Below are 22076 nucleotides of genomic sequence, written 5' to 3' on the forward strand. Positions count from 1 at the left end.
ATCAGATCAGGACTCTCAGAATCAACTCATCCAAACTCATCTGTTAATAAGTCAGTGATTCCTCACACAAGAGTCACACACAAACACTGACACACAAAAGCAGACACACATACATCAACAAGCTCGAGGAGAGGTACTCAGATGTCAAAGCTGAGGTTTGACAGAATGTATTTCTGAGGAAAGACTGAATTATGAATATACACACATTCACATGAATGAGTGAAAGGTTGTGAAATGAAATGTGTGTACATTTGATGAGAGGACAGAGATACAGTTGAGTTGAAAGACCCATGAAGTTCCATAGGTGTGTGTAAATATGCTGAAATTACTGTTTGTTCCCAAAAAACTGCACATAATGTATCTGTCATACCACTAAGCAATATGACTGAGATTGAAATAGAGGTGACAAACACAAAAAAAGAGCTGAACAGAAGCAGACTGGCCACACTGTAATATACTGTAAGGAGAAGAACGGATAGACTGCAGAGGTTCCTCTGAGCTCAGAGCAGCATTAGCTTTGTTCTTAGACTAGTTTATCTGAAACTCTAGTTGATCTGACTAGAGCAATATCTCCATATTTTTCCTTAACCTTTTGAGCGGTACGGTCCCACACATGTGATTCTTATTTCCGTGCCCCTCGGAGTCTGCTCCCACATCTGGGATTTAGAACGTTCGGTGACGTCACAGAACTGTCAAATTCAAACTGTGTTTTAACTCGTTGGCTGGCACTGAGCCAGAGAGAGATCTGCACTGCTCTGGTCATATTATCACAACTATGCAGTGGTATTAACCACATAATGCATATTTTGGGTTTCAGACATTTAAATAAACATAAATACTAGTAAAACAATACATTTAGAGTTAAAAAAAAAATACACGCATATGTCTATGGAAGCAACAATAACAGTCCCTTCAAATTTAATTTTCAGATGTGCTTTATTCATATCAGAAACACATGGTGTAAGTAACTATAAAGTTCACTCTATTCATCACCCAGTTCACACGCCACTTATTACTTGTATTTCAGGAGAGATTGATTAATACACAGGATGTAAAGCTGACTGACAGTAATCTCTGAACTGCAGTGTGAACAAACATGGCGGCGCCCATCTCACATTACAGATCACGATCAAGATCATTTAGACAGTTTTTTATATAATGAAACGCACTCTTTTACACATATTTGTGAATCAGAATATCAGACTGTTCATGACCTGGTATGCAAATTTTTCAAATATTTTAAATAAAAAAGGAAAATGTCACCGGTAACATTCTACTGATATGCTGGATACAATAAAGTCAAATATTGTTATTCAACTCTTTCATTTGCAAATTATATGCAAACTAGATTGCTTCAATATTAAGACAATGTCAGACCATACAGTGTTTTATCATCATGATGATCATGTTTCTGTAGTCATATGCCAGAAACTATAGATAGCATTATCACCAGATGTGTTAAGCAGCACCTGGTCACGAGAACTAGACCTGACCTGTTAACATTCACACATAGTTAACTCTCAGTGGGAAGACCAGAGACTGGCAGAATTTAGTCAGTAACTGATGCCATCATGTTCATACTGAATAGCCAATACAAAACAATGAAAAAACCTAATCTTAGTTCTTCATATGCTGTTATGTCAGGGTGTGGAATCAGCAGATCTTAAACAGATTCTTCCATTTGTATTTGCACAGTGCTTGTTGAGTTGCTTCATAAATCTATTTATTTTCTGCACGTTCTGAAATATTTTGTCCTTTATTTAAACATTTTATGTTTCCCAATGTGCACTGAGAAATGTTATGCTACAGAATACACATAATAATATTACACAACATAATATTCTTCTTACTGCACTGTAGTACCTTAGTGAACAATCACACAAGTAACTGCACAATCTGAACACCATTAATGATTACCTGAAGGGGAACAATGCTCAGTTGTATGTCAGCATTTAAGAGAAGTGATAACGTGATTCTGCAACAGAAGACATCTGTTCCAAATACCAGATCCACTCATCAGAAAAACGAATCATGAGCTAATCATGTGACGTCGGTATCCTGAGTTGGTTTCCTGTCAGCCGTGTTGTTTTCCAATTAAAAGAGTTGACGAAATTAACTCTTTTCGCAACATACAAGAAGCATCTCATGATCACAATGTATGGAAATCCTTGCAACGCCACAGGAATCATTAATAATTGATGGACCTCAACACAGAGGATCCAAACAGCGTGTCCTGTGACTCTGCTTGCTGCTTGCTTGTGACTCTTTCTATGAACTGAACTTTACAATAAATAATCTCAAAAGGACAACCATTGAGAAATCTGAAAGTTTAACTACATTAAGAAATAATATGTTTAATGTCTTATATAATGTATGTTTGATGTGTTCAAGGTTATCGGTAAAACTTTAACCAATGTTTTAAATGTGATTTTTATAACTTTAGAAGATAGTGTTATTAAATGTGTGTAAGATATGGAAATTTTTGTGTTAAATGAATGGCCGCGATCTTTACAAGACTGTGAAATGAATGAAAAGATGGTATTTTGTGTGGTGTGTGTTGTACGACACGTTATAAAAGTTATTAAAGGGTCACTAAACCCCTGGTCAGAGCCTGACTCCACCCACTGGCAATATTTGAAAAATGCTGAAAAGTGGGCAAAGCATAGCGGAGATAGAGGGGATGAACCTAGGGTAGGGCTGAGCGGGTGGGGCGTGAACCTGAGACACTAACAACAATGCTAATTAACTACATAAGCTACATGAAATAATCTAAATAAGTATATAAATGCTATGATAAATAGATGCTATAATAGTCTATCCTGATCGTTTTCAATACTCGCAGTTCCAACTCCTGACTCACTACAGTGATTTTGACAGAACAATATGGTTTTATACTGCCAGGGGCGTGGTAGCTCGTACCAAGGGACGTGGTGAGCTGGAAACTGCTTACGTCACCTGCCACCGCTTACGTCAGTTGCCACCACAACATCCAATAGGAAAAATCGACTGCAGTAGCAACCGTTCAACCTGAAGAGGGCAACACTCAGATGTTTTTATGCCATATATTGTAGAATTAAAACACTTCATACTCAAATGTCAAAAAAGTTACTCGAATCAATGAACAGCACTAATGAAGCCCCATTACAGGTCATTGACTAAAAAAAGTTGGTTTAGGGTTTAGTTACTCTTTAAACAAAAGCCAAATTCCCAATTACTGAACTAATTCAGTGTGCTGTATGTTCACTGAATATAAACCTAACAGACAGATGTGCTAAACATTAGTCACAGTCTAGACTCAAAACAGTTTTGCTATGCATTTATTGAATGAGCACTGTCCGATGTCCGAACTGATTGCTCTGTTTTTTACATCTTCACTGTATTTTGTCAAATCTTTTTATATTTTAAATAAATTTAAATGTTTTATTTTTGTGATTATTTTTCTTCATTATTTTACTTTCTTTTATGTAAAGTACTTTGAATTACCATTGTGTATGAAATGTGCTATATAAATAAACTTGCCTTGCCATGCCTGTGTATGCAGTAAATAATAAGACACGCCAAGACAGTCTGTTGCTTCATAAAAGTGATTGTACTTTATTCCTGATAACACATGACATCCACACCTTCCCTGTCTTTAAGACTGTCACACTGGCTACCAGTGGCAGCTCGCATCAGATTCAAGGTACTGATGTTTGCCTACAAGATGACCACTGGCACGGCACTAACATACCTAAACTCACTGGTTAAATCTTATGTGCCCTCCAGAAGTTTGTGTTCTGTAAGTGAACGACCCCTTGTGGTACCATCCCAAAGAAGTCCAAAATCAGATGCATGATGCAGATGCAGATGTAAGAGTAATAAGGGAATTAAGATCAATATAACTCAAAGGGGATTGAATTACAGTGAATAAGAACCGAATTAGTATGCAAATTATTCAGAATTAATATTTAACACTATCAACTATTCGTCCACCGATAAATTGAGATTACGGTATTTTATCAATTCTGGACAAAATATTATCCCGTGGCCTACAGTAATAATATCATAAAACTATGATAACTGATTATGAACAAGTTAACTCAAAAACAGCAGCCCTCCCTGTGCTTAACTACGATACAGGAGCCCTTCCTGGGCTGGTTCTAGCTCGGGACCGGACACTCCCCAGACACTGGAAGACACCTTCACTCTAAATTAGCCAAGTGGTGTCTGATAACGTTTGAGTACAGACACTTTCTCTGTTTAAATCTAGATTAAAGACACATTTCTTTGGCCAAGATTTAAAATAATGCATCTCATAATCTTGTACTGCAGTTAAATATCATTATTATTCTGTAGCTTGGATTAAACAAATGAGTTGTGCTTAGTTTGAATTATGTCTCTATTTGTTTCTCTGTTTTTGCTATAACTAGGAATTACACAAGCTACACCTGAGAAGAGATGATGCCAACCCCTCAGAGGACCTCAGATGATGCTAACCCTGAAACAACATACAGAACTACCAAATTTTGCTACATGTTTGATTGCAACATATAATAATTGCTGTTAATAGTGTTTATTGTATGTTTTATTTTGTGTTTAATTGACTTTTCCGTACATTTCTGCCAAATATATGTTAACTTTAAAGGAATCTTTCCTGATTCCAAGCCTTCAGCTCTACTCTGGGCCGAGGCCCTACAAGAGGAATTTGGGTATTTAGCTTAGGCCTTTGGCCGTAAGGAGTACTGTCACAGAAAACCGTCTTAACATTTCAGGGGCAACTCCCATGGAAATGGTAGAGTTTGTACTTAGTGCGTCCTCTAGCTCCCTGCCATGCTTCGGACGCAAGCTTCAGACGAAGAAGTGAATGACGTGTTCTCCTGGTGCTTGTTTATAGTCGCACCTGTATGATGTCAGAGGCTGTTGCCTGTCAACAAGTTGGTGTTTTTTTTTAATGTATGCTTTAGACACGGGTCACGACAAGGTGTCCCCCCATAGCGACCCCTAGAGGACGCAGTGTCTCATTCCCTACTCAGGGAAATATGATTACATTCGTAACCTGAGATGATATGTTTTCTGTATTTATGCTTTGATTTGAAGGGAAAAAAAACAGCACATTAGCACGGCTGACTAAGAAGAGTGTACACTGCCTGCATTCAGCTCATATTCTACAAAATGGCGCTACACTGATTTGGAGAGACACAGAGATATGGAATTATTGAATAAGTCATTCATTTTGTTTTCATCATGTACAAAAAGTTTTGTTGTCACTTCATAATGTTACGGTTGAATCTCTGATGGCAGATGGACTATTCTGACGATGCTTTTCATACTTTTCTGTACCTTAAGACTGTTATTTACTTGGCAGTCTATGAGACAGTCACAAGCCTCCTGATTTTCATCAATAATTTCATCCATTCTCCCGTCACCATTTAGTCAGGGTGCTCACCTCCTCTTTGTAGGCCATCTCATCATTGTCGGTAATCAGACCTATCACTGTTGTGTCCTCAGCAAATTTGATGATGATGTTGGAGCTGTGTGTGGCTGTACAGTTGTGTGTATAGGGAGTACAAGAGCGGGCTGAGGACACAGCCCTGAGGAGCACCAGTGTTGAGGGTCAGCGGGGATGAAGTGTTGTTGCCCAATCTGACTACCTGACTTCTGCCCATCAGGAAGTCCAGGATCCAGGTGCACAGAGATCTGTTTAGTCCCAGATTCTGGAGCTTCGCAATAAGTGTGGCAGGCAGTATGGTGATAAATGCTGAGCTGTAGTCCACAAACAGAATTACTTAAATAGGTGATCTTATTTTCCATGTGGGAGAGAGGCAGTGTTTAAAAACAAAAACATCATCTGTAGAATGGTTTCTACGATATGCAAATTGTAGCTGATCCAGTGAGCCAGGCAGAAAAGAGCAGATTTAGTCTCTGATGAGTCTCTCAAAACACTTGCTGAAGATGGGTGTGACAGCAATGGGCCTCCAGTCATTTAAACATGTGATTTTGTTTTTCTTTGGTATGGGCCACCATGGTGGATTTTTTGAAGCACGAGGGAACCATAGACAGACAGAGGGAGAGGTTGAAAATGTCTGAAAACACCGGTTAGTTGCTCGGAGCACACGGTCTGGGATCCCATCAGGACCCGCAGCTTTATAGATATTCACGCATAGGAAGGATCGGGTTACATCCGCAACAGAGATGGAAAGTGCACTCTGTATGAATGAATAAATAGTGCTATGTACTTAAATAAATGAACTATAGTGTCCTGCACCCACTAGTAAAATATCAAAAATTATGTCTGTCTGAAAAATATTTGGTTTGACTGTACATATTATATTTGCATAATATTATAGCATAAATAAAAGATTAAAAAACAACAAAGCTACAAAACCACATGCTGATCCTCACAATGTTAGAAATTTCAGAAACGATCTGAATATGTTCTTACTGCTTCTGATATCTATATTTACTTTATTTGTGGGAGAAGAAAAATTATATGCTGTAATATACAATAATTGCTGACTTTGAAACAACAGCAGAAAGATATTTATTTTCAGAACCAGTTAAACCACAACCATTTCAAGAAAACAAATTAAACTGGTTTGACTCTGTGCTGGAGGGGTTTCCAGAAAGCAGCTTTATGTCTCTAAATCATGGTTCAGGGTTAGTTTCCTTCAGATAAACGTCTCTATACATCAGATGATTTCAGCACAAGCATGAAATCACAGGTTATGTGTGAATTTATTATAAATCATTATTTATGGTATAAAGCGGTTCAGCTCTACTTTACTTTTCCAAGAGCTAAATTCAAAAGTGATCAATCATTTGTGAACACCTTTCATAGTGGGAGTTTTTTTCTATATTTAGTAGTTATCTGTATTTCTGTAACTCTGCTGTTGAACACTTACAGTAGAGTGAACTGAAAAAAAAATGTTAATGAAGTAGAAATGCTGCTGATTTCATTGAGTGAGTCTATAAGGATCCACCCACTGGCCCAAATAGCAGAATCTAGTGGCCTGGTTGAAGGTTTAATGCATATTTGGTCTTTTACTTGCACTTCTGAATTTATCAGAATTTAGTGTCAATTTATTTCTAGCTCTGTGTTCAATCTGACTCCAGTTTTAAGTGATCACTAAATTTAGACAATGTTTCTATTTAAAAACGGTTGATTATGTACCAATTTAGATATCTGATTATAATTTCTATTATTTGTTCACTGGGGACCTAATGCCTCTTTAAGTCTCACCTTAGCTTCACGTGGATCTTACGATCACAAACTTGCCAGTATGATGCTAGTCAGAGGATGTAGGTAGACTAATACATGTTTTGCCTGCCACCTAGTGCTTGCTTATGACAAAAGTGTAGCTTATTTAGTCTTTTCCCATACAACTTGCTGACCGCAGCGATAGACAGACATCAGAATGTCTCCAATGAAATGCCTACTGCTCCTATCATTTTCGAGCCTTCAGTTTGACCAATCCTAGCCATAGATTTGTGGTAAAAGCCTCCTCACAAATTTACTAGTTATAATGATTTCAGGAGAGTTCAAGATAAATCAAATATAACAATTTATAATTTGTCAGGTAAAATTGTATCATGTAAATTACATAATGAAACAATTAGAAGCCAATTTAGAAAGGATTAAATTGTGAATTGAGCAATTGTGATTTACATTTTAACCACGTGGCAACCTTGCTCCTGCACAGACACTGTAGTCATATGGAAACGACCAAGTGATCCAACAAATGTAAAATAGTTACACATGTAACAGTTATCCTAATTTAAGACACATGGTCTAAAATGTATAGGAAAGCACTCAGGTGTTCTCGAGAATAAACTTAGCTAGCCAATGAGCGCAGGTAGTAGCACAAATAACTATACAGTGTGCTCTATGGGCACAATGTGTTTAACACAATTACATTTTTGAGTAAATAATAATATACCTGACTTCAGAAAGATACATAGTATGGAGCATGTGAGATACACTCCACACTACGGGCTGATCTGACTACAGAATCGCCCAGTATTGTTTTGACACTTCCCTTAAATACTCAGACCAGACAACGAAGAAATCTTCAAATCAGTTGTAAAAATATAAAGCTAATTTTGGTTCAATAGGTTCCCATGGTCACATGAAGGTCAAACCTGGCTGGAGTTAAACATTCTCAAAGAACCCTACAGTGTGACACACTCTTCTCAGCAGAACACAATTCTGCAAAAGTTCTTAATCTTTCTCATTATATAAATAACTACTGTGAATGAGACCATTCTACTTGAGACCATTTTACCAATCGCACAGAGACCTTAAAAATGATACCAAACACAAAAAGTTTACGATCATGAATCCTGAAGATATAGTAAATGTATTATGTGAGCATAGCAACTTCAGTTCTTGGCATTTCTCTTGTCAACTTTTAGTGACCTGGACCATGTACCCAGGGAGGCAGGACGGGTGAAGGAACCAAAGAGTAAATGGAGCAAGTGATGGCATTTCCATTGCGAGAGAGTTCCTGAGTGTTTGGCTTCACAAATAATTAATTTCGTAAGGAAATAATTTCATCCCTTTCAAGTCTGTTCTAGAGTTTACCATATAGACACAATATTCCATCAAATCTGTCTTGTGATGCTGAGTGATAGTTTCTCTCTCAAAGAGTTAGGAGCGTAGAACAAATACTGTTTGAGAATCACATACACACTGATGGTAAAATGAGAAACTGTCACCGGGTGACTAATCAGAGCGGAACTTTTTTTTTTTCCGTCCTCTTCCCACACCTGACGTGTATCTTGGATAATTTCCCCGCCTTGGGCCAACCGGAACAGAACTCGTGTTTCACTTAAATTAGTCCGGGCGGAAATATTTCCCACACTTCAGTTCCGCCCGGACTAATTTAAGTGAAACACGAGTTCTGTTCCGGTTGGCCCAAGGCGGGGAAATTATCCAAGATACACGTCAGGTGTGGGAAGAGGACGTGTCGGATACCGATTGGAAGATCGAGAAGGAAGCAGAGATATAAAAGGGGCTGGTTTATGAACAGGAAGGGCGTAGTTTGTTCTGCTGTTGTTCCACACGATACGGAAGTGGCTGGTGTGGCGTGGATGTTGTGATTTACGGGCTGCAACGGAGAATCCAAGGAAAGTGGATATTGGAAGTGCGGAGGAAGTTAAGTGATCAACCTTTTGTATGTTGTGTTTACATCTTATTGTGGATTGAGTTGAAGGAGCGATCCTATGTTTGGAAGGCCCCTGAGAGAAGGAGATCATTGAATTCGTATTGGGAGAGGACAACACTGTGTACTGGTGGGTGAAGACTTTATGAACATTCCTTGTATATTGTGGAGAGTGGATGACTGATGACTGTGGAGGGAGACTAACTGCCTTTAAGAAAGGGTTCCGACTGCATATTTCTCCGTAGCAGTGGGTAATCCCCCCCCCCCTCTTGTGTTGATCTAATAATCCTCAGTGCTTGTGTGTTTACTCTGTGTTGATAGTAGTGCCTTGTGTTGGAGATCGCCGGGAAAGACGGAGAGACTCCGGTGTACGATATATACGCCTGCTGTGGTCTGCCCCCTGCCTTCGTCCATCTGACACGCCCCACCAGGACTCTGAGCCCGAAACGGGAATACACCACGGATCACCACGGATACACCACGACTGGGGAAGTCGTGGCCTAATGGTTAGATGGTTGGACTCCCAATCGAAGGATTGTGAGTTCTAGTCTCAAGCCGGACGGAATTGTGGGTGGGGGTGAGTGCACGAACAGCTCTCTCTCCACCTTCAATACCACGATTTGGGTGCCCTTGAGCAAGGCATCGAACCCCCAACTGCTCCCCGGGCGCTGCAGCATAAATGGCTTCCCACTGCTCCGGGTGTGTGCTCACAGTGTGTGTGTGTGTGTGTGTGTTCACTGCTCTGTGTGTGCATTTCGGATGGGTTAAATGCAGAGCACAAATTCTGAGTATGGGTCACCATACTTGGCTGAATGTCACTTCACTTTCACTTTCTTTCACTGAGTGTGTGGAGTGCGGTGAGTGCTGCTATATTGAAGTGTACACACGAGAAGAATTGTAGTGACTTTGTGGTGTGTGGTGTTTGTCCGTGGCTGTGTCCCCGGTCGTAGGAAGAGGCCTGACAGAGAGGAGCAGTGTATTGGTGGCGACCACAGTCTTTACCTTAAGTAAGCTGGAGCTTGGACGTGTGTGAGGCGCCTCTGGAGGAGCAACCACCGGCCTTGTGCGTGTCGTCTGTGCTGTCTCTTCGACGAGGGAAGCGAAGGACAACAGCCGATCCTCCCCCGTGTGCCCCCTTGCCAAGCTGGGCGGGAAGCCCAGTATTGTTTGCAGTCTCACCTGTAAGGCCCACCAGTCGTCAGTCATTGACCAAACCCGTATCTGCTTGGAATACCGACCTCTGAATATCTTCAGTGGTGAGTAGCCAGTTAACAGCCCAGCCCTGTGAATACTCACCTGTGTATTGAACTCTGTACTTACCTGAGAGCTAGAAACCCCTGCACGCTAACAGCCCAGCCCTGTGAATACCCACCTGTGTATTGAGCTCTGTACTTACCTGGGAGTTAGAACCCCTGCATGCTAACAGCCCAGCCCTGTGAATACCCACCTGTGTATTGAACTCTGTACTTACCTGGGAGTTAGAACCCCTGCACGCTAACAGCCCAGCCTTGTGAATACTCACCTGTGTATTGAACTCTGTACTTACCTGAGAGCTAGAACCCCTGCACACTAACAGCTCAGCCCTGTGAATACCCACCTGTGTATTGGACTCTGTACTTACCTGAGAGCTAGAACCCCTGCACGTTAACAGCCCAGCCTTGTGAATACCCACCCGTGTATTGAACTCTGTATTTACCTGAGAGCTAGAACCCCTGCACGCTAACAGCCCAGCCCTGTGAATACCCACCTGTGTATTGAACACTGTACTTACCTGGGAGCTAGAACCCCTGCACACTAACAGCTCAGCCCTGTGAATACCTACCTGTGTTCTGAACTCTGTACTTACCTGAACGCTAGAGCCCCGGTGAGCTAATAGCCCAGCTTGTGCTCATCCACCTGTGTATGGAACTTTGTACTTACTTGAGGGCAAGGACCCCAGTAAGCCAACAGCCCAGCCTTGGGTCTTGAAGTATACCCCCCCCCCCCAGAGCCAGAAAGTCCCTGCACGTCAACTGCCTAGCTCTGTGAGTATCTACCCATATATTGCGCTCTGTATTTACCTGCAATTGGAGTCCTTGTGAGTCTGTATGTGTGCATCCCCTTGTCCGCTAGTGCTTTAAACTTACCTGGAGTGGAGTCGGCTGGAAATTAAGGGCTGAAGTGGAGTGTTGTCGAGGAAGGTCTGAAGAGGAGTGTTATCGAGGACTGGAATCCGTATCTGTGGACAAAAACAGTTCGAGTCATTTGTAGTTTTAAAGTTTCCCCTCCCCTTTCCCCAAACTTTTAAATTTGTGATAAATTCCCTAGAGGGGGAGGCCCGACAGGAGGTCCAGGCTGCCCCAGAGGCGGTTCGAGCTACTGCACAAGCTGTGTTGGACTTCCTCACAGGACAATATGGGGATGCGACCCCAGTAGCGGTCCTTCGGGCCCAGTTTTTCAATTGCAAGCAAGGGCAGCAACAATCCTTAAGTGCCTTCGCACTAAGGCTGCAGGAGAAGCGGGACCATGGCCTGGGAGAGAAAGAGACTCTCTTACGAGACCAGTTCCTGTTGGGGCTGCGAGAGGGCCCAGTCCGTCAGAGTCTACGTGTCCAATTTCGCAGAGACCCAGCTATGACGTTTGAAGACCTGAGAGCAGAGGCTCTGGCCCTAGAAGTGGCTCAGGCGGGAGTGGTGGATTCCCCAGTGTGTGCGGCAGTGAGCGGAAAAGCGGCAGCTGCCTCTGGATCAGGGGATTGGAAACAGGCCTTATGTTCTGAGCTCTTGAAGGATGTCCGAGAGCAGATGGCAGTTATCTAAAACCCTCCTCGAAGAGATGCGACGAGGCCCCCAACGCTTACCACCAATGTCACTGGAGCGGTCGCACTCCGAGGGAGGACAAGGTCTGGAGAGACATCCAGTACGGGAGGCCCGAGCCCGTTTTCAATGGGACGAACAGGGACGCCCCATTTGTAACCGGTGTGGTGAGCCAGGGCATTATAGTCGCCAATGTGGCTCTCGACAGGGTTCCGAAGGGGATTTTTATGCCGGCCGGCCACTGTGGGTCAAGTGGCTGGGACCTCTGTGAGTGACCCAAATTGGATGAGTGCCCCCAGGAATCAGCTGATCGGGCATAGCCCAGTGGTAGAGGTACGGATCCATGGGGTGAAGATAACGTTGTCTGGTAGACACTGGGTCTCAAGTCACCTTAGTCTCAGAGAGCCTGTCCAAGGAGCTGTTTCAAGGTAGCCAGGTACAGGGAACAGAAGCACCCTGGCTGAACTTATGGGGGCTAATGGACTGGAAATCCCCTATGTCGGATATCTAGTCACAGATTTGGAGATTCATGGAATCACTGTGCCCCAGAAGGGGGTCGTTATTGTCCAGGATCATTCCCTAGGAAACCATAAAGCCCTGTTGGGGATGAACGTAATTGCAGACTGCTGGGAGGAGTTGTTTCAGCCTAGGCTTAAGAAAACCCTACCTCCAGTGGAAAGACAAGAATGGGAAAGGATAGAGGCTGATTGTCGTCGGGTACACATGGCCAAGGCACGGAGGAGTCAAGAAGGTATCGGGGCGGGTTGCCTGCCGATACGCAGCCTCTATACCAGCAAGGAGTGAGGCCATTGTCTGGGCAAGAGTACCATCGCACGAGTGTGGGTTGTCAGGCTGGGTGCTGGTCGAGCCCCATGTGGACTGCCAGAGTGTAGCAGTGGCCCATGGACTGGCAGTGGTTCGCCGAGGCCGAGTCCCAGTGAAGATGCGGAACGAGAACCCTTACCCCGTCAATTTACATCATCACCAGCGGTTGGTCCTGGTGACCATGGTGGATGCCCACCAGGTGCGAGAGGGCCGGGAAGTCAGCTTCCGGCAGGTGTGTCCTACAGTCGTAGAAGTGACCTTGGCCCAGACAGACTCATCCCTGGAACAGATCGGAAATGAGGTGCCTGCTCACCTGGCTAGAGAGTCCCTACAGGGAGAAGGGCTAGAGGAAAGCCAGAGTAAACAATTGCAGGATCTCCTTACCAAGTGGCAACATGTGTTCTCCAGACATGATGAGGACTATGGCTGTACCGGCGTAGTGAAACATCAGATCCCCACTGGCGAAGCCCCGCCTAGTCGTGAGAGATACCGTCCAGTACCACCCACTCTGTATTCGGAGGTTCGTACTCTGCTGCAGGGAATGCTGGACAAGGGGATTGTCCAGGAGAGCAGTAGTCCATGGGTCTTCTTCTGGACGAGGACAATCGTCCAGAAGAAGACGGGAGCTTGGAGATTTTTTGTAGACTATCGGAAATTAAATCAAGTAACAAAGAAAGATGCTTTTCCACTGCCGCGGATAGAGGACTCTCTTGCCAGCCTGACACGGTCTGTATGGTACTCCACTTTGGATCTTGCGAGTGGATATTGGCAAGTCCAGGTCGAGTGAATACTCACCTGTATATTGAACTCTGTTCCCACCTGAGAGCTAGAACCCCTGCACGCTAACAGCCCAGCCCTCTGAATACTCACCTGTGTATGGAACTTTGTACTTACTTGAGGGCAGTAAGCCAACAGCCCAGCCTTGGGTCTTGAAGTCTAAACCCCCCCCCCCCCCCCCCCCCCCCCAAGAGCCAGAAAGTCCCTGCACATCAACCGCCTAGCTCTGTGAGTATCTACCCATATATTGCGCTCTGTACTTACCTGCAATTGGAGTCCTTGTGAGTCTGCAGCTCCCGCTGTATGTGTGCATCCCCTTGTCCACTAGTGCTTTAAACTTACCTGGAGTGGAGTCGGCTGGAAATTGAGGGCTGAAGTGGAGTGTTGTCGAGAAAGGGCTGAAGAGGAGTGTTATCGAGGACTGGAATCCGTGTCTGTGGACAAAAATAGTTCGAGTCATTAGTAGTTTTAAAGATTCCCCTCCCCTTTCCCCAAACTTTTAAATGAATAAAATTGTTAAATTTTAATCTTTGTTGTCTGTCCGTTCATTGGGGTGTTGTGGGACCTCCTCGAGGTGGAAGTTAGAGGGAGGAGCGAGACCCATTAAATTGGTGGTCCGCTCTGACCTGCAACAAAACCGTGATTTCACACCATATGACAACAGTATCAGACATGAAGAGCTTTATATAAAACCAGAGATTGGTATCAGAGATGTAAGTTTCATGGTAGTTTGTAGTATGTTCCAGTCATATACTGCTGCAAAGCAGAAGGAATTATGTCCAAAAGTATTAGAAGTATTAATCAAATTACTTGATCTTGTGTAATAATTGTTATGAATGGCATGAAGAAAAGATGACCGATAGAGAGGTGTCTTGCCCAGGATTGTCTTGTATATGAAGAGAAACCAATGACTGAGTCGCTGGGTATGAAGGGAGGGCCAGCCCAGTTTATACAGGTCACAGTGACAAGTGTGAAAGGGTGCATTAGTGGCAAAACGGATGGCTGAATGATAAATTGTGTCAGATAAAATGTGTTTTTTAGGGCTGTTTGGTGCCATTCTGTAGATAACATCGCCATAATCCAAAATTGGGATGAAAACTTATCTTAACGAGGCTACATTTGGTAGCATATGTAAAGGAAGCTTTATTGCTGAAAAGAAAGGCTAGTCTAGCTTTGACTTTTGCTTGAAGGTAATTTATGTGTGTAATGAATGACAGGGATGAATCAAACCAAATGCCTAGATATTTTTTGACATACTCCAGGGCCATACCTTTCATGCAGGTTATTGTAAGGGGAGTCTGCGTAACCGGTTTTCTGCTAAAAAGTATACATTTGGTCTTACTGGTGTTAATACGGAGGTGTAGATTGTTAAAAAACTGCTCTATAAAGGTGAAGCTGAGTTTAAGACTGGAAGCCGCAGAATTAAGAGCGGATTCAACTGATTAAAAAATGGTATCATCTGCATAAAGATGAATCCCAGAGGTGCCAGCAGCTCTGGCTATATCATTGATGTAGATAGAAAAAAGGGTTGGGCCCAGAATTGAGCCTTGAGGCACACCTTTAGAGATAATAAGTGGGTCTGACATGAAGTTTTCAACCTTCAATTGCTAGACACGGTTGGTGACTTAACTGGCAAACCAATTACAGCTAGATGAGGACAAACCAAGACTGGAAAGCTTATATAAAGGATCCTATGGTCAACAGAGTCAAAGGCCTTAGCAAGGTCTATTAATGTGGCAATACAGACCTGCTTGCTGTCTAATGCTGTAATTACATCATCAAGGACCTTTGTAGTGGCTGTTATGGACCCATGTCCCGTTCGAAAACCAGATTGCATGTCAAATAATATATGATTCTTATCCAAGAAATCATTTAACTGTTTTTGGACAAGCTTCTCCAAAACTTTGGCAAGGCATGGTAGGATGGAAATTGGGCGATAACAATTTGGGTCAGATTCAGAACCCCCTTTGAAGAGGGGAAAAATTATGGCTGATTTCTAATCAATAGGGAACTCGGCGAGCTGTAGGGAAATGTTAGATAGTCTTGTGACTGGAACAGCAATAATGTGGGCTGCTGTTTTTACGAACATGGGATTAAGACCATCAAGGCCGGCAGATTTGTTTGTACTCAGCTTGGTGAGTTCATTCTGGACTTCAGAGGTGGAGAAGGGCATAAAGGAGAAGCTACTGTTGCTTGGTAAAGAAAGTTGGACATCTGCTGAGGTTGTAACTGAAATGTCCATTGAGACTGGATTAGGGTTTGACATTGAAACCGTATGGGTTGCATTAATAAAGTGATGATTTGGAAGTGAAGCCATTTGAGACTTCTCAGTAATAATAATGTCATTAAATAACATATAAACTGGTAAATGAGGGGAAATAACTTTATTTTCCATTACCTTGACTGTTTTCCAGTATGTCCTAGCATCAGTGCCACATGTGGTGAATTTCTCTTTAAAATTAGAGATTTTGGCATGTCTGATAGCCTAGTGTTGCTTTATTTCTGCATTGACGGAAAGCCAGCCAGTCAACTGGAGATTGATGAATAATCTCAGCCAGGTCATTGGAAAACCAGGGGCTATATAGATTTTTTTATTCTAAAGTTTTTCAAAGGGGCATGCATACTTATAATCAGTCTGAAAGTGTTTTTGAAAAAAGACCATGCCTCTTCCAAGGAGGGGAAGGAATTAATTATTGGAGAAAAGCTTGCATGTCCAGGTTTTTCAAAGTGCGCTTGGTTTCAATTACTGGGGGCCTTTTAAATGAAAGGCCAGAATGTAAACATGTAATAGCGCAATGATCACTTATTTGACTAAAGACTATGGCTTGATAATTAGATGGAGTGTTAGTCAAAATAAGGTCAGTCAGAGTGAATGATGAGGAGGATTTAGGATTAGGTCTGGTGGGCTCAGATATCATCTGAGTAAGGTTTAGAGCATCAAAACTGTATCTGGGGGATTGATCATATCCCAGTTTAGATCACCCATGAGGACAAACTCAGAGGATATGTATGGAGCTAGGAATTGACTAAAAGCTGTGAGTGCAGAAACTTGAGCTGAAGGTGCTCTATAGCAAACATCAACGGAGATAGAGATAGTTGAAAGCCTTAGCCTTAGTACCAGTAGTTCAAATTGTTTAGGAACTGACTTAGAAAGAGCAACAGTGCATTGCATTTACATTTATTCATTTAGCCGATGCTTTTATCCAAAGCGACTTTCAATTGCTATATATGTCAAAGGTTGCACGCCTCTGGAGCAACTAGGGGTTAAGTGTCTTGCTCAGGGACACATTGGTGTCTCACAGTGGATTCGAACTCGGGTCTCTCACACCAAAGGTATGTGTCTTATCCATTGTGCCAACACCACCCAAATCATTGCAAATGATCTTTAACATACATAGATACACCATCACACCTGGTAGCTCTGTCTTGACGAAATGCATTATAGCCTGGTACGAAGATGTCAAGATCAGTGTTCCCTTTTTAAAGCCAGGATTCAGATAGCAAGAACATCAGGATTAGCTGTGTGCACCAATGTTTTTAAATGCTTAGAGTTTAACAGACTGCAGATATTTACACCTAAAAAAATTGATTTACTATCACAAAATTCACTAAATTAAATCTGGGCAGTAACTGAGTTAGCTGGCCCAGGGTTTGGATGAACATTACCAGACATAATTAACATGAGAATAAATAAAATGCGTCTAAGAGCAACACCAGAACAAATCCATTGTTTGTGTTTTACAAATGGCAAAGCCAGTAACAAGTTAGAGCTTCAATGTTTGCTTAAAACAAGCCTTGATGTATCTTGATGTAAATCCTGATTCAAAAACCCCTGCCACAGATCTAAGCTGAAGGCAAGCCACACTGCAGCAGGTCCATATAAGCCTCAGAACAGGTGGAGTAGGACGAGATCCTCTCGAAAACAAGCAGGTAGGCCTCAGAACAAGTGGAGTATACAGAGAACTTCTCAAAATAACTATAGCCATACATGCCAACCCTCCCGATTTTTCCGGGAGACTCCCGAATTTCAAAGCCCCTTCCGAAAATCTCCCGGGCCGATCTTTCTCCCGTATTTCTCCCGATTTCCACCCGGACAACAAAATTTCTACACCATCCGTCACTTGGCGCAGTTTCAGACCGAACAATAGGGACTTAGCAACAGCCTCTGGTGGAATGGCAATGCCATTCTGGCGTTATATTGCACATGCGCAAATTTAACTGCTACTTTGTGACGGTCTGCTACGGGAGAACAGCTGATTTGCCGGAGTCACTTCAACGTGAGAGATTAGGTAAATAAATGTTATGGCATATGACACTGTAATTTGCATCAGTTTATGATTGTCTGATCACAAACTATCTCATTGGGAATCCCGAGCACATATACAGGTAATAAAAAAATATTTTATTTTACCATGATAGGTATAAAAAAAAAAAAATGATAGCTTGAATGCACTGTAAGTCGTTTTAGCATCTGCTAAATGCATATAAAAATAAAAATAAAAATCTACCAGAATTGGTAGGTCACAAAATTCATTTAAGCATTCTTCTTCCTCCATGTAATCAAGGTTAAAAGGCAAGCATTGATTACATGGAAAATCTAGCTTTTTAGACTTATTTACATCATACAATATTAAAAAAAAGATTGTAATTTAGTGCCAAAAGCAATCATTCTCTTTCTTTTTTAAATGACTTTTTTTGTATCTCAATAAGTGAATTAATGCCGCGTTGCGCTGTCCTGTTTACCGTTGCTTAGTGATTTTTACGTTCTTGGCTACAGCGGTGTGACAGCAAACTTCCGGTCGCTGTAGCCGTTCCATTCGCAGCTGTTGCTTAAAGTCTCTAATAATAAAGGTTACAACTCGAAGTCAAGCGCGGCAAATTCAGAACAGAAAAAGAAGAAGAAGGGTAAGAGGAAGAAAGGAGAGACATGGTGAAAAAAAATATGCCTGCAAACTCATTCCTAACTAAATGGACTGGGTTGGGTTGGGTTGGGTGTACATAAATGGGTTTAAGTTGTGATGGGTTGTTGTTACTGTACATAATATGTATGTATAAACTATGCACAGATAAATGAATTATATTCTTCTTTACGTTTGTTTGTGTGTGTGATTATATATGACCCCCCCCCCCCTTTGAATATATCCCTAATTCTAAGGTCTCAAGGTTGGCAAGTATGGCTACAGACAGATAGCATAGGCTTTAGTGTGTGCTGGAAGCAAACCACAATACAACTGGAGATAGATGTTGTTATCTTGCTGTAGATCCTGTTTCAGTGACCAGTCACAGAACTGAAGACGAGCCACGCTGTAGCATGAAGATAGGCCTCAAACCAAATAATAGGCCAAGGGCTCACAAAATTAACAGGGTAGAATATCCATAAAAACTTAGTTAAGATTAAATGAGGGCACTATCTGGATTATTTAAATGAAAGGTGCCCTAAAAACCTTTAAAATTCCTTTAAAAAGTAAAAAATGGACAGACAAAGAGCAGACAGAAAGACGTGCAGCCATCTTGGAAAGTGGGATGTAAAGATAGAGCTGAATCCAAGTCAGGAGGACCAGTTACCATAAAAGCTTTATCAGCCTTTAATTTGAGACAAGATCATGAGCCATATGCAGAAGTGCTTTATCGTAAGATCTTAACGTTCTGCTAGATGAGTGAGGGAGGGTAAGATATTTGATATATGATGGGGCCGGATCACCAAGGGTTTAAAGTTTTAAATTAGGTTGTAGAATTAATTGGAAACCAGTAAAGTGATGATCGTAGATCATAAGATCGAAAATTGATGGAAGACCAAGATAGAGATAATTACAATAATAGCCTATATATGGTAATAAATATTTGCCAGTTAATAAAAATGTGAGCATCTTTTTCATCTACATTTTTTGTTTAGAAATTATTCATAAATGATAAAACTTTTGTCACGGGGTGACGAAAGGGAAGCGGAACTAAGTCCCGCCGGAATTTTGTGTTCCCCTCGGGACGGTGTCGCGGTAACACCGGTCCACTTCCGGGTTGCGCCCGATGTCGCAATAACAACGCTAATGACAGATTGACATCTGGTGTGGGGAGTTTGATGTGGCGATCTGTGAGAGGATTATGGAGGCGGAGTAACCACATAAAAAGAGAAGTGCAGAGACCATGAGGAGGGTTGTGGATTCTATTTGGTCGTTCGTTCTCCCGGCTATTCTTCCTGGTTGGCTTGCCCCCGTGTGTGGTTCTTCTCTTTGGACGTGTTCCCCTAGGAGAGGTGAATTCCTAGGACGTTTGGGCTGGCGTGTGGAGGTATTTGAAGACTATTGTGGGGTTTCGGTTATCTGGCTGTGTAACAGATATATCAGCGATCGAGTGGAGATATTCAGGACAGAAAGAGTGTGAGCTCTGGAAAGTAAGTGAAGACCAGGCCGCGCCATCACTATCGGAGGGAAGTTAAGAGACCTGATCTGGGATTTCAATCAATTGTATACATCTGGACTGGGACTGATAACGTTGTGAAGTGGACGGAGTCATCGTTGGGTGAGTGCTGGCTCTATTTGCACTAAGAGTGGGTGTGCCGTGTCTGAAGTGGTGTGTTTGCACAATAAATCGTTTGAAGTGAAGTTACAGAGTGTGGGGAAGATATATAGAGTTAATGCCTGACGCTCACCACCCCGAGAGCCCACCACCGTCACCGTAATCCACACCCAGGCACTCAACTGAAGCATCTCCCAGCCGTAAGCCCCATTGCTTATTCAAGAACACATACTATCTGTTGATTACTTACTCTGCTGTGCAGATCGCAGGATCCTTTGAGCCGAACGCCGCATGTGATGTCCCTATGAAAAGAGGTGGACACCCGAATTATTCCTTTCCCGGTCTTAACCGAAGCATCTCCCAGCCGTAAGCCCCACTACTTATTCAAGAACACATACTTACTGTTGATTACTTACTCTGCTGTGCAGATCGCAGGATCCTCTGGGCCGAATGCCGCATGTGATGTCCCTATGGAAAGAGGTGGACACACGAATTATTCCTTTCCCGGTCTTAACCGAAGCATCTCCCAGCCGTAAGCCCCACTACTTGTTCAAGAACACATACTTACTGTTGACTACTTACTCTGCTGTGCAGATCGCAGGATCCTTTGGGCCGAACGCCGCATGTGATGTCCCTATGGAAAGAGGTGGACACACGAATTATTCCTTTCCCGGTCTTAACCGAAGCATCTCCCAGCCGTAAGCCCCACTACTTATTCAAGAACACATACTTGCTGTTGATTACTTACTCTGCTGTGCAGATCGCAGGATCCTCTGGGCCGAATGCCGCATGTGATGTCCCTATGAAAAGAGGTGGACACAAGAATTATTCCTTTCCCGGTCTTAACCGAAGCATCTCCTAGCCGTAAGCCCCATTACTTATTCAAGGACACATACTTGCTGTTGATTACTTACCCCGCTGTGCAGACCACAGGATTCTCTGGGCCGAATGCTGCATGTGATGTCCCTGTAGAAGGAGGTGGACACGAGAATTATTCCTTTTCCCGGTCTCGACCGAAACATCCATGAGCTCTACTTACCCGGATACCCCCCCTCACTCCGGGACGGGTGACAGACTACCCTGGCTCTTGCTGGCCCCGTACAGGCACAAACTGCCGACGACTCCACGCCTTCCCGGCGTCCGAGGTCTGGCTCCGTTCTGGTCGGGAGACACGGAAGGAACACTGAACTTTTAAATTGCTTTTAATCAAATAAAACCTTGTTCATTTTTTATACTCTCGTCCGTCTGGTTCTTCTGGTACGCTCCCCGAGGTGATCCTGGGTTTCAGGGGTGGGTGCAGTCCAGCTTGGCCCCCCGACCTGTGACAGATTTGGCGTAGTCGGCAGGGTTTCACCTCGGGTTGAGCGACCAGGGATTCTCAGATGGCCGACGACGAGGCACTGGGGGCCCCACCCCGAGTCATGCCAGTGTTCATGGGAAACCCCTGGGTCCAGAAATATGGAGGAGATGAGTCAGAGGTACGCCTCTCCGAATGGCGGGCTCAGATTGAATATCTGGCCGGGCTACAGGGACTGAGCGCGACCCAACAGTTACAGTTTACCCTCAACTCCCTTGACGGGGAAGCACGGCGGGAAGTCCAAGCCGCCCCCGAAGCTGTCCGAACCACCGCCCAGTCTGTGTTCAGATTCCTGACGGAAAGGTATGGTGACGCCACTCCAACTGCGGTTCTCCGGGCCCAGTTCTTCAGCAGCAAGCAGGGCCCCCGCCAATCCGTCAGAGCTTTCGCCCTCCAACTACGGGAGCAAGTTACCAGGCTGCAGGGACGCCCAGACCATGGTCTCGGAGATAGTGAGACTCTGTTGAGGGACCAACTCCTGCTGGGGCTAAGGGAAGGCCCGGTACGCCAGGGACTTAGAGTCCAATTCAGAAGGGAGCCGGAACTCACCTTCGAAGACCTAAAGAAAGAAGCGGTGGCATTGGAGAACGATCAGGTTGAGGTGAACGAACCCCCTGTGTGTGCGGCCGTAAGTAGCTCTGCAGTGGCTGTCCCCGACATGGCAGAGTG

General features: G+C 43.3%; 1 protein-coding gene across 3 annotated transcripts in view; it reads right to left on the minus strand.

The window, feature by feature from the left end:
- The window catches only part of LOC113048374 (NACHT, LRR and PYD domains-containing protein 3-like), a 165367-nt gene that overhangs the window by 134247 nt on the left and 9044 nt on the right, over positions 1-22076 (minus strand). The gene's annotated exons all lie outside the window — the stretch shown is intronic.

This window comes from Carassius auratus, chromosome 29 (assembly GCF_003368295.1).
Source record: "Carassius auratus strain Wakin chromosome 29, ASM336829v1, whole genome shotgun sequence".
NCBI lineage: Eukaryota > Metazoa > Chordata > Actinopteri > Cypriniformes > Cyprinidae > Carassius > Carassius auratus.